General features: G+C 43.1%; 1 protein-coding gene and 1 long non-coding RNA gene across 3 annotated transcripts in view; one reads left to right on the forward strand and one right to left on the reverse strand.

Moving 5' to 3' along the window:
* Positions 1-14,288, forward strand: part of Cers6 (ceramide synthase 6) — a 248,819-nt gene that overhangs the window by 217,848 nt on the left and 16,683 nt on the right.
* On the reverse strand, positions 202-2,512 carry LOC147995497 (uncharacterized). Its single transcript, XR_015684359.1, has 2 exons — positions 2,421-2,512; positions 202-1,821 (listed from the first exon to the last, which is right to left on the reverse strand). It is a non-coding gene; the product is annotated as an uncharacterized LOC147995497 (long non-coding RNA).

Below are 14,288 nucleotides of genomic sequence, written 5' to 3' on the forward strand. Positions count from 1 at the left end.
TTATAGTTATGAAGTAGCAATAAAAATAATTTCATGGTTGGGGGGGTCACCATAATATGAGGAACTTTATAAAAGGTTCATGGCATTAGGAAGGTTGAGAAGAGATTTAAGGAGAGAACAGATTTCACAGATTATTCTCTGGCCTTCACCCATATGCCTTGGCACACACAGTCACACATTAACATCACACACACGCATGAATAGTAGTGATAATATTTTTAATTAGCATTAACCATCAAATAGTGAGATATTTTAAATGATTTTATTTTTAAGCATTTTAACCAATAACAAATTAACAAGACAAAGAATATACTTACTTGCTACATTAATTAGTGTATTTCCATCAGTCGAGATTTTTAGCTCACCAAATTTTCCTCATCTCTGGTAGCAACGGAAGGATGTTCTGTGTCTTGTGTGCTACTGTACTCAAGCCTTATGATAAAGCAAAGGACATTTTACGTTGACATGAAGGTATCTTTTGAACTTGTTCTACCCCATCTATTTAGAGGGTGTGTGAAGCTCTGAAAATGTCTCTGTGTAGAAGGCCTTGACAGAACCACAGTTCCCGGAAAACCGCATTCCATTATGAGCACAATTTGCAGAGTCAGCACTTTGCCAAAAGGGTCGGCGCCCTGCTCTTTGCACTAAGATTACAGTCGCTCTCAGAAATAGGTTAAAGCCACTGGGGAAAAAGGAACAGAGGAAACCAAGCTTAGATGGCTAAGTAGTGAGTAATTCGTGGGGCCTCACCCGCCGCCCTCTTCCATTCTCTTCCTGGCCATATGATCCTTTTTTTTTTTTTTTTAATTTAAACTTAGAGAAGTCCTGTGCTCTCTGTGACAGCCACAGGACATCCGCCTGAAGCACTGCCCTGGTGGTGTCTGATAGCCATTAGCTCTTTTTTCACCCCTTGATACTTAGGACTAAATCCCAGCAAGGCAGGAACCTTGTCTCCTCCCTGGTTGCCCAGCACTGTGTGCAGTGCCCGGTGATAATTCATCTTTCCAAAGAGCTGGGCTCTGCGTCTATTCTGCATCTTGATTTGGGGGTTATTGTGATAAAGGTGATCTCTCGGTTTGATAGGCAGAAACATTTGAAAGCCGCAGTAGTAGTCTCTTCTGAGGCTCTGCCTTCTACCCAACCCCCCTACAGTTGTCTCTTCCTTCTACCTAATCTCCCTACAACAGTGGTCTCTCCCAACCTGCAGACCTCATGTACTGAACTCTGTCAGGTGTGGTGTGTAGGGATCTGGAATTGGGGTTGCCTGTATCAGACAACTGTCTTGCATCTGTTTTTCTTTGTCTTGTTCCGTTTTTAATACTTTTCTATCCATATGTGAAAGGTTTGTCCAAGGTAATGGAAGTTTGTCTTATTCTAAATGTAATTCCCCTCACAGCTCTCTGACCTACTTATTCGAAACCCCTCCGTGAGTTGAAATAGAGCGATCTGTTGTTTCATTTCTGTGCAACGCAGACAGGCTCATGTGATACATGTCTACTTGGTCCATATAGAGATCTGTCAAATACATGTTGGTCATACAGTCAGACTGAAAGCTTGACTACTTTAGGGGAAATCGAGGCAAATCAACGTAGTCACTGCTGATTCCAAAACCATCATGCGTGTTCTTCTTCACGGATAGAAGGAAGGCTTGGAAGAGGTATTAGATGCCTTCTAGTTCTGAAGTTTGGCGATTAGAAGGGATCATGAACTTCTGGCAAGAAGTGTTTATGAAGTGATGACTGCAGGGCACTTGGGTGCAGGAGCACTTGGTAGTTAAGGAGAAGTAATATATGTAGCTTACTTGTCTTAAAAGTTGGCGACCTACAGAAGCAAAGGAAGATGGTGACCGACTGGCAGTCAGGAAGGCCATGCTCAGCTCAAACACTGGGCATATCCCAGGTACTGAGACTGGAGGATGCCAAAGGGCAAGCTTTGACGTGAGGGTCTGAATGGCTTTGAATCCTGTGCTACTTTAAAAGTTAATGACTCAGTCCTGAATGTAACACACACGTCAGCATGGCAGCGGGAGCCCATCTGTCAGCATCAGCAACAGCAACAGCATTAATCAGACTGTATTTGGGAACCTATTTGCTTAGGTCTCTTCTAAATACCCTGAAGTTTTCACTCAGAGAAACCCAGTTAATCTTATTCTGAAAAGGAGCGGCCATAAAGAACTGAGCCTGTCTCAAGCACTTTGGTATAAAAGTTGCTTAGCAGTGGGACAGAAATGAAAAAAAAAAAAAAAGCAATTAAGTTTATATTTAGTGATCTATCTATACACATCTGGAGCACATTTAGGGAAGAATTCAAAAGGGCCAATTCATTTCATGCTTCCTGCTACAAAACGAATGTGGGAGTCAAGCTGCGATTCCCACAGCATCAGACATTTATTGTTGACTTCAAAAAGTTCTCCCACTTACGGGTAATTGCCATCCTAGCAAATGGCACTGAAATCCCAGCTTCTTAAGCACAAGGCAGAGTGGTCCTTTAAAAGTAAGATAAAACGTAGGCCCTGTGAGATAAAAATTAAGAATCAGTTACTCCCAAGCCAAAGCACTTACGCTCATGCCTTCTTACATAAAACAGTTCCTCACTGTGAACGTGTGCTGTTACTTGCCAAGACCAATATGTCTTCCACAACTGTGGCATCTTGGTTATTCAGACAGCACTGGACTTTGAAGCTCAGCTGTGCTTTTTCAAAAGAATCAATACTGGTGCAAGTTAATGTCAGCTAATGCTTTTAACAGAAATCTTCCCATTCCCAACCCCCAATAAGATATGAGTGTGTGTGTGTGTGTGTGTGTGTGTCTGTCTGTCTGTCTGTCTGTCTGTCTGTCTGTGTGTCTCTGTGTGTCTCTGTGTGTCCATGTGTGTAAATAACTCATTTAGTCCTAATCCTGGTAGATTTGGATATCATTTCAACCTCCCAAACGTCTCTACAGAAACAGCTTTCTCTAGATGGGAGGGGGTGGCTGACACCCTAATTCTGTTTCTTCCAGTTTGTAAAAAATATCTATAACCAGACCACTTCAGGGCTCCAAGAGCGTAAGCCTCTGACTAAAGCCATTTCTGGGTGCAGCATCAAGTGCTGGTGAGACTTTTATCACCACGCCACTTGAGAAATGTTCTTCCAGGCTGATGGCTCAAAGGGAGAGACAAAATGATGTAATAAAGCAAAGCGAGCCGAACAGTGAGCTCGGTGTTTGTAAAACCAAAACAATCAGGGATCTCACAGGAACACTGTTGAGCCAGGTGTGTGTGATTCCAGCACTAGGGAACCAGAGGCAGGAGGATTGCTCTGAGTTTGAGGCCGACCTAAGCTACATAATGAATTCCAAGTAAGCCTGGGCTACAGAGTAAGTTCTTATTTCAAAAGATGATGCTGAGAGAACGTGAATGTTGAGTGAAGCATACGTAGGCAGAATTATTCACAAAGACCAAAGGTAACGACATCACAAAAACTTCAACCTCTCCACTTAGACTACTTCTAAATACCCTTAAGTTTTCACTCACAGAAACCCAGTCAGTGGTGTAGAACTTGCAGTTTGAGAAGAACATATCGCAAGGAAGGCTGACAAAATAGGAAACCCTGGGCCCCACCTCCAGACAACTAAACAGATCATAAGTAGCAGCATGTGGCTGGAAGGACAAAAGGGAACTGCTGAAGGATGTGGGACAATGGGGAGTGTGGGGGAGAGGATAGGAGAGCATCAGCAAAACCAACCTATGCTTGAAAATGCTGTAAGGAAACTGAGTAGGGGATATGTCATTTTCGAAAAATAAAAATGAAAGAAGATAGAGATAGATAGATAGATAGACAGACAGACAGACACACACACACACACATACACACCCCCCCACACACACACACATTTATGTGCATTATTGTCCAGGTACTAAAACTAAACTCTGTGTATGTATGTGTATACATACATGAGTGAGTGTGTGTGTGTGTGTGTGTGTGTGTGTGTGTGTGTGTGTGTGTGTGTACAGTGTATGAGTGTCTTTGCTGTAGGTTGCTAGGTTACAGCATTGAACACATACTGGCCAAGGATATTTGAAAGCTATTTCCCTGCAGCTTAAGGGTGTCTTTTTTTTTAAAATATCTTAATTGAGCTAATAAGGAAATGGTATTAGACTAGGAATTAAAAGTCCTGTTCAAGTTTTAATTCTGATGCTAATGTTTTCAGTACACTTAGCTGATAACTCTTTCTGCCTTCTTCAGTCACCTCCACTATAAGCAACTTAATAACATCTTTCTCACAAAGGATCTGGTGTGTATTAAGTAAGACTACACATAAAAGTTCCTTGCACGTCTTAGAGTATCACATAAGCACTGTGTCTCGTGATTCAGTGCAGACCCTATCAAATACATATAGGCTTTAGATGAGGGTATAAGGTGCAATAGAGAATAGGGCTAAAGTCAGAGACTGAATTAGGATGGGAAACATTAAGAATAATTCAGCTGCAGCATTTTGTTGAGAATTTTCCTTGATAGCTAGCATCTCCTCATGAGGTCTTGGATTGAAATGATTGAGATTGAAAGACAGTGCTGCACATCCAGAAGGACGGAAGGTGTCAGACACACTGGTGACGGTGCCCCTGGTGCCTGCCATTTCCCTTCAGTCCCCATTACTCTAGGTTTCCTTGCCATCGAAAACCTTAGAAGTCTGTTATACCTCCTGGCCTCTGGTCCCTGTCAGGGAGACGTGTGGCCCTGGCTCTCATGGTCAGCAATTCATTCACAGTTTCACTGCAGTTTAAAGACCAGACAGTGTGCTTCTCCTGGGCACTTTTGTTCCTTCCCTTGTGGAAAGCCATCGCTTCACGTGCCTGTCTGCCTTAACCTCCTCTTGACCTGAGAGCATGCCGGCCTCTTCAGAGGCATGAGCAATTGTGACAGAGACCAGACTGAGGAATAGGATGCCAGCGTCTTTCACCAGAGCTGTGCACACTGTGAATGTGTCTGCAATCCATAAGAGGGTTTGAGGAAAAACACAATGGAAACCTTTCAAGACTGATTCAATTAAGTGCTTCCCGAGAGACAGGCTGAGCGCCAACAATGGAAAATTCAATATTGGCTTACTGAAAGACACTTCATCTCCCCCAAGTACCAACCCCCCTTCTCTCTCTCTCTCTTTCTCTCTCTCTCCCTCCCTTCCTCCTCTCTCACTTTCTCTCCATCCCTCCTTTCCCTTCCTCCCTCCCTCATGTATGAAAGAAAATATTTTGCAGCAGCCTCTTGGAAAATATGTCACTTTTTGCAATAAAAATCTACACCTGTTAAATTCACTAATGTCAATAGTCACAGGAAATTCATAAGAGGAAATGGGAGGTGACAAATAAATTCTCACGGTGTCTAAAGCCGATGAATTGTTTAGATGTAGTTAGAATTCTGCATGAAATTATCTGGAATTGCGACCATTGACATGGTTAAAGGAATGGGGGGGGGCAAGTAAGTATGATGTGCTTGTGCAGATGACTTTGCTCTTCATCTTCTGCCTAGCAAGTGGAGGAATATAGTAAATATGCACCAACCGAATTCGGTATTAGCAGAATTCAAAGAACAGGCAGTTGCTCTATATCCTTAAAGCGGCACTGTGGTAGCAGGCCAGGGTGAGCACGAAACACAAATGGCCTCCGAGCTGTGCATAAAGAGGTGTTTGTGAGTGCCATGATCCAAATGGGGCAACTGGGTGAGTGTGAGCTACTGTTCGTGTCTGTAGATGTGAACAGCATTGTAGGTAGACAGGCCTGAAGAGTCTGGATTTAAACTACCGTGCCGAGAACTGTATCACCTCTCACCTTCTCTGTGACAAGGTGCTGTCCCTTTAAAAGGTGAGTGATGTAAGCCCTAGGTAAGGACAAAAGAAGAGAGGATTCCTATTCCCCAGGGCTCAGAGGAGTTAGCAGAATGGTCACATCAGCTCCCCCACCTGAGTTTTCATGTGCTGTCATTTCGTGCTGCCGTTAAATTTTACTCCTGCTAACCATAAATAATTAAATCCTTAATTAAGTGTTACATGATGCAAATGATGCCAGTGCCCAGCTGTGGAAAGGATGTTAAAGACATGAGAGATGGTAGAATCCTGCTTTCCAGGACTGTGTCTTAAGCTCCAGGTCCAAGTCACAGCCGATTTTGAAAAATTCAGTGTGTCAGAAGAGGAGCAGGGTGGAAATGGGTTCTGCCCTTTTCTAGAACCTAAGTACACGATGAGAGAAAAATATATGTGTTTCTTATGATGTGCACGGTGTTCAAAATGCTTCACTCAGCACTGACTCTTAGCAGATGAAAGCAAATCCTAACCAAGCATAGCTCAAAGAAAAATCAGAAGGAAGACTTTGCTACGCTGGTATTTTCTATAAACCTTGAAATTCTGCATTGCCTGCACAATTAGAAAATATTAACACTAATCTAATTATGGAAAGATCATCTTTATCCTAAAAATATTTATAAGTTTACTGTCTTGGAAGGTGGCATGAGTCACGTCACTACAGTGTGGTAAATGGGATGAAGGTCTATCCCCTGCTCTTGGGATCATCCAGCTTGTGCTAGCCGCTAGCCATGCTTCCCAGAGGAGGGCCTTTGAAGTTGCCATCTGAGGTCTTGGTTTGTTCAACCACTGGATACTCGGGGGTCTTCATAGAGTTAACTAATGACTCTGAGATTGTCCGTGGCCATAGTCTAATTTTAAACTCAGGTGGACTATAACCAGACAGCCACATGATTTCCCTGCTCCCATTGTCTTCATGTTTCTGATCATTGGGAACGGTGTCTCATAGGAGACCTGGTAGGTGTCACATACAGAACCTGCCCTGGGAGGCTTCATGGATTAGGGCAGAGTGGGACTAGACAGGACATGGACCAGAGGCATTTAGCAGGTTCATAGCACATGTAGCCACTAATGGAGGGTGCTGTGAGGGAGAGACTGATACATAAAGGGTGATGTTGACTTAGGTCACCTGATGAGGACTGAACCCTTTAACTGGAGGTAAAAGAAAAAAAAAAAAAGAAGAAGGTAAATAGCAGCCTAGAACCTGGTGAAGCCCTGTGTGTTTGAGTCCTGGCTCCGTCCCTCCATTTTACCCTGGGGTCACCTACTCACTCTGGCCTCACCTTGAGGATCCACAGAGCTTGCAGGTGAAGGTAGTGAATCCCTGGGGTTAGGGTGGTTAATGGTGCCACTGGCAGAGCAGCGCTGGAAGTGTTGGGACTCTAACAGGACTAGGGATAAATAGGGATTGTGCTATGGCGGTACCTCAGAAACGCCCAGAAGGAGTACAAAGTTGGCAGCTTCTATGTGGATTTACAGCTTTAAGAAAGTGAAAAACCAGTGTGGAGAATCACCAAACAATCTTGACTGTGGGGTTCAACGTGGCACTAACGAGGCAGTAGACTATCTATAAATAAGGAGAATGTTTTTCTGGGCCACAGGCAGGCATACATCACGGCTATGCCACTTTCAGGTCTTTATAAGCAGTGTTTGGAAAACAAGAATAACATGGACTGGTCCTTGCTGCACAGAGCATGTCAATAACACAGAGTTCCCTGCACAAGGCATGAACTTGGCCTCTGAGAACATCAACATAGGTTCCCAAGGGTGAGCACATCCCTGGCTGCCCTGTGATTCTTGAGGGCCCAGCTTTAGTGAGGAAAGGGAAACTTCGGTGAGCTTTGGTTTACTGTCGTGTGTCTTAACATGACAGAGGGAAGAGCAGCCATGGCGGGCAATGATAAAAAGGCACAGCGTTAGCATTGTGTTGGCATTGCAGTTTACTTTGCTTCTGCCTCTCACACTGTTCGCCTTCAACAGCTTCTGTAGTCACTTTGTGTCCACCTGAATGTGAGATTCCGTCTGTTGTTGCCTACCTTTCTAATGACGATTTTCAGGATCCGAACTTTCTCATTCTTGTGTGTGTGTGTGTGTGTGTGTGTGTGTGTGTGTGTGTGTGTGTGTGTGTTGCGTGTCTAATGCTTTCCCTAAAACTATTCTTGGTGGTACACAGGCATAAGACCATTATCATGGCACGGTGTACTGGAAAATCATGCCTGTGGTAGAAACACTGCACAGAACTGTGAGGACTGACCCTGCTTACTTCTGTGTCTGATCATCTGAGTGTCCAGCAAGGACACTACATGGGCCACGGTAGGGTCTCTCCTCTGTCCATTTTCTTACAAAGAAACTAAACAAAAACCTCCCATTATTAGCCCCTGGTATTCTAAGGACCTCGGCAGATCCCCCAGGACAGAGAGTCATTTCCCTTTTATTGCTGATGCCTCACAGTAGCTAACAGTGAGATCCTGGGCTAATACCTAAAATGAAAGTTATACATTAAAAGTCTGGTCACACAAAGAGGTCAGGCAAAACTGTCTTGGAATTGTCTTAAAGTTCCATTGCCCAGACTGTACCTGGGATTGTGAAAATGTAACTGCCTCCCCTCACCCCACCCCCACCCCTGTGGGAATGGCTTCACCTATTCCTGCTATAGAAAGGAGCCGGATACTCAGGAAGGAGAGGTGCCAGCCAAGGCTGATGTAGAACAGCAGCAGACTAGGAACCACGGTGGACCTTTGTGTAGTGTGTTTGAGGTTTATTTTAATTGCCATTGTCAGCCATTAGCAAACTTAGCTCTAGTGGTCATGATTATCCTTGACACCTTGGTTGACGTTCTCTCACAAGAAACTCTTTAAGCGTGATGAAGAGCCTTACACTATGTGGGGCCTGTTCTGAATTTCCAAGTGGAGGAGAGTCATTTATGTGGAACATCAGGAGCCTGAATTTATACTCTTGTCTTCATGCAAAAAGCAAAAATAAACAGTGAGTTAGAACCTGGAATCTTCTAAGGATCCTGTATATAACGTGAGCAGGCAATGGTGGCAAATCCCAGTATTCTCAGCTGTTGAGAGACTGAGGCTGGAGGATCCTGAGTTTAAGGCTAGCCTGGGCTACATTGGAAGCCCTGTCTCAAAAAGAAACAACTACATTGTAGTCTGTTCTTACATAACCTTACCTGTTGTTTTGAAAACAATGAGGCCTGTGCCATAGCTTAGAAAACATGACAGTATTGAACAAACCGAAATGGGGAAACTATATCAGGAAAAACCTATATTTTTATGGATTATTTGTTATAGTGCCAATAACTGGCTGTTGAGTTAAATTGATCACCTTCCTTAAAGAGGGAAGGGATTGAGACTGTGGTCAAAATGTGGCAGCTGTGGGGTACTAGGCTTCAGGAACAGGCAAGTACTGTTCTCTTTTTAGTATTATAAATAGTAAATAACCCAAGTATTTACAATATGAATTTTGAGCCATAAACACCCAGTTATTAGGTATTTAACATTAGGCTGAGTGAGCTATTCAGAACCCAAGTGGATCGGGGATGCCTTTACAAAGCCTTACATCTGAGTAGAGATCGCTTTGATTGTGTAAAGAAAACAAAATCCTTGTGGGCGTTGTGCTGTTTGGTGTTTAGAAATCACTCTCACCATAAGCCGCCTGTGGGCAGAGATTAAGGACACCATTGTCTCCTCTGCCTTGGGCCCTCTTGATATGGTCCTGTGGATTCTCCCTCCACTGTACCAGGCTTTACTTCTCTGAATGGGTTTAAAGACTCATGTTTCTGACCATTTCTTCAAAGGACAGTTTCTTCAAGAGCTTGGAGTGTCCCTGTAGAGGAGGATAGGAAGAAACTAGAAAGATGGGTGGTCAAGTGCTAGAAGCAGTCTGTAGACACGGGACACTGCTAGCTAGCTTCAGAACACAATCAGGGAACAAAACGTTAAACAGATTGTGCCCGGTAAATCTCTCTCGGTCACACACAATCATTAAAGATCCATAAAATCACCACACCTCTTGTGCCCAAGAGGCTTTCGCATGACTAAAGGCATGCGACACAGGTGTGCATCCCAAACTTTTTTTTTGATGATTAAAGAATAAGGAAATTTATATTAACGCAGTTCTTTGGAATATGTGTAATTTATCATCTATTGAAGATCAAAACAAAGCAACATACGTGTACTTGTATGTTTTCGAGCACTGAATTCCGCCTTGGCTGGACACTGAGTATAGAGCAGGCTGTAGGGCATCCTCGATGTTTTTCAGAATTGATTCATGCTCTGGTTCTATCATTGTCAATGGTAAAACACCACTTAGCATCAATGTGCAGTATAAAAATGGCAGAATAATTCTGTTCTTATCCCCAAACAAAACCATTTAAATTTTGTTTTCAATGAAGCTCAAATCAGCAAGTCAACCTGCAACTTTTAAAATCAAACCTATCAGGCCTGTGAGATTGGCTTAAGTTAAAAGAACTTGCTTTTGCAAGGACCCAGATTCAATCTACAACACCTACATGACAGCTCACCAACTACATATAACACCAGATCCAGGCACTCTGATGTCCACCGTCTTATAACCTCCATGGGCACCATGGTGTACATACATACATGCATGCACAACACTCATACACATAAACTAAATCTTAAGTAATAAAGTAAAGTGAGACATTCTGATGCAGTGCAATCCAGTATAAATTTGATATTGACATGCTGAAGAATGACAGTAGCCCAATATTAAAAGCTTTTGTTTTCTGTAATTGAATCACTATGTTTCTATTCACAAAGGCCTTCTTTGCACAGAGAGATCACTGCAGTTGATGGTGTACAGTAGTCTGCAGTCTGGGCTGGGGAGCTGCAGCAGTGTTCTGTAGCACTGTGTACATGTGGCATGTGGTGACCTGTGAGCTCAAAACCAAAGCTACAGTAGAGTCATGTGATGGAACCCAGGCAAACACAGACAGAAAGATCTTGTATTCATTACACACTTGCTTTTTGGTTTTTTTTTTTTGTCTTTGTTTTGTTTTTTGTCTTTTCACATTCAGTTACAAGCCTTCAAACACTGTTGTCATGACTGACAATTTGAGAAGCTATGATATATACACTTCAAAGTCATATCTATATTTATCAGTTAATCAAGAAGACTCTTTTAAAAGAAAATGTAGACCACCTGTTGTAGCTCTTAAGTCTAGGCTCTTGGTGTGGATATCAGAGGATCCGGGGCAAGAGAGCAAATGGAATTTACACATATGTTGTGTGTCTAAATACTTGTATTGCAACTCAAACTGTGAAATACAATCAGTATTCTTAAGATCGTTTCTCATGACCAATATGTTGGCTATTATGCAAAAACTACATCACTTCAAATTAATGTAACCATTGGCTCACCTGTTTGCCCACGAGTGTCACTGAATTCTTGAGAAGGATTATACCGTCCATTAAGGCACCAATACTCAAGAGTTTACATACAAGTGTAGGAACACCAGACAAGCACATTAATATTGGGGTAGAATGTCTTAAATATAAGCAAGGGCTTGTACTGGCCAGAAGAACAAAAGTATCTATGAGGATCTGTGAACAGCTCAACAGGGATCCACAAGCCCGTATTCAGCATGGAAATGCCACTTGGCATCTCTTTATGGGAGGTTTGGCTTGTGCAAAACAAAGCATGTAGGATGGCTCGGAAATAGATTTGTAGGTGGACTGAATTATGACAGGGTGTGTCCTGTGGTACCAAGTTACGTATGCAGTGTCACAGTCTCACACACAGATTTAAAGTTGGATACAGTAACATCAAGAACATCTACTGTTGATAACTTCTAGTTTTGTTAGGCTGCACAGCAGTATGAGGAGAGGACTATGGATCTGGGTTCTAGGGCCAGCTCCTGCTGGTAAGCCTTCTGCATTGCTCTGCCTTGTTAGTGTGAAAGCTGGAGATATGCCGATTAGGAGCCCGGTGAGACTAGCAATTGCACCCCAGTTAAGCTGGGGGCTTGCTAGGGATCCCTGTAGCTCTCGTGGTCTGCTTCAACAACCTTCTGCAGAAAGCCAGTCTGTGTCAGAGTGTCATGAAGCCAGGAGTAGGAAAAGCTTTGCTCTTGCAAATAGAACATTTGTTCAAGCTCTTGAGTGCTTCGTGAGTTCCTGCTAAATGCAACTTCGTACTTTCCTTCTTTGTATTTTTTTTTCTTACTTTTACTCATGGAGAACAAAGCTTCTGCTTCCTTAGGCTGAGTTCAAAGTTTTGAGAGTCACCCGAGAACAATGCATCTGTCCATTGGGGAATTTTTGCTTGAAGGAAGCAGTCGGACCATGGGGAATTTTAGGTAAACCTGGAAGGAGGAAGAGTCACGAAGCTTCTTATGCCTCTGCTTCAGAAGCCTTTAGTAGTCGCATTAGCTCAGGCCTTTGCTTTGCAGACATGAAAACTGAAGTTTATAAAAGAATAGTAAGGCACCCAACTGGCAAGCACAAGATCCAAGCCCGGAACACAGTGTTTTGACTTCTACTTGAGACGTAATGTGCAAACTGTCAGCTCTTTTCTGAGTAAGCCCACATCTGCCCACACTCGAAGCACGCCTGTTACACTCTGTAGCAATTATTCCAATAGTTAACACTATTGCAGTTATTTTTTTTCCAGAATACTGTCTTTGCTCGTCAATTGCTCTGCTATTATTCAATGCAGGTTTTCTTGGGTTGTTTTGATCCAAAGAAAAACAACATTTTGAAAAAGAGCATTTTGTCATATCAAAATCTCTGTATTTATAATTCTAGAGTTTTGGGGGTTTGGTTAGGTTTTCCTCTAGGTTTTTGAGCATCTCACAATCTAGTTTAGTAAATTCTGACTTATTCTGAAGGGTTAAGTCTTTGTTTAAAAAAAAAAATGTTTACTGTCTTTCTCTTGCCAAGGGGAAAGGGATAAAGCCTCTCAGGTACAGAACACCCTCAATATGGCGGGCCTGAGGACAGTTAATCTTGGTGGCAGCACTTCCAAGATTTTCCGAGACATTTCTCTAAGATAAAATATAAAATCATATCCTTGAAATCTTAAATAAAAACAGAGGAAATGTCAGCGAGGAGAGAGAGAGAGAGAAAGAGAGAGAGAGAGAGAGAGAGAGAGAGAGAGAGAGAGAGAGAGAGAACGCTGCCTACAACTATTTATATAGCCCAGATTAAAGCTCTGTCTTTCCTGACCACAGGACCTGCAGATGTGTGCCCATACTACCTCCCTTGGGTGGTGTTCTGGGAAGCCAGGCAGTGTCACAATGGACACACTAGAGCAAGGGATCACAAGACAGGTCAGAGTTTTTGTGTGGGTGCTGCCAAGTGAAACACCGGAAAGACCATGTGATAGATAGAGCCAAGAAACCGGAAGTATCAAGGGTCAGAGTCTCAGAGCCAAGGAGATATGATATGAGGCAAGAAGGAGCAAAGGACGGTGCTCAATCTTATCTGTCAGCATTGCTGTTGAGTAAGCTTGGGTCTTCGCAGGTCAGATATCAAGTACACACTAGAGGATACATACACCCACACGTAATGCATGAGTCACATGTGCCCCGTGTTTGGAATTTTTAGTGATTTTTACATCAGCCTACTGATGACTGAGTAGCCCTTATCCAAACTGTTAGTGACTTAGATGTTTCAGATCTCTTTACATTTGCATAAACTTTACGGCCAAACCTCTCTAATCTAAAAGTTCAGAATGCTTTAAACCCTGAAACTTTTTGTATATAATGTTAGGGTCCAAGAAGAAAATTGATCTCTGAGATTGGATTCCAGAAATACAAAACAGGGGTGGTCAACATGTAGTTCGCACAGTGACTAGAAAGCATTTCCCTCCTTGAGAGGGCCAGGACACCTTACATCCAGCTCTCAGTGAGGCCCCATGCTAGGGACAACGTAGTACCTGCAAGACTCACACCGTCAGTTTAGGGTCTGCCCGAACTACATGGAAAGACCCTGTCTAAGGAAGAAGAGTGAAGGAGCGGTCCCTGAAGTTGCTTTCTCTTAGCTTCCCCCATTGCTCCAAGAGTTGGCCTTAAATGCTTTTATCTTGAAGTCGAGGGTATTGGAGATGTGCACGGGCCTCCACCCTTCCAAAGAGAAAATCAAAGAAAGCAGCAGGGGGCTCACATGCCTGTTTTATGAGCTGAGCTTAGAAAGAAGTCTTTGATTTTTACATCGTTAATATTTCATATCTATGTCAAGGTGGTAGCGAAAGGCATTACTTGATTGTCAGTAGGAGAGATAATTATTTGGGGATTTAAAGGTTAAAGGAATGGGCCAAGGTGGGGGAATCAATTAAACTAAACCCACTTCGGCCATTTAGGCAGGAACAAACTGGAACATGGCTATTAGAAACCAGGGGATGAGACTAAGGCCTGTCTCCGGAAACCAGAGCAAGCAGTAACAGACAGAGGGGATGTTCTGCCTGTGTGCCAAGCAAGAGGCC

Source organism: Rattus norvegicus, chromosome 3 (genome assembly GCF_021556685.1).
Source record: "Rattus norvegicus strain SHRSP/BbbUtx chromosome 3, alternate assembly SHRSP_T2T, whole genome shotgun sequence".
Lineage (NCBI taxonomy): Eukaryota > Metazoa > Chordata > Mammalia > Rodentia > Muridae > Rattus > Rattus norvegicus.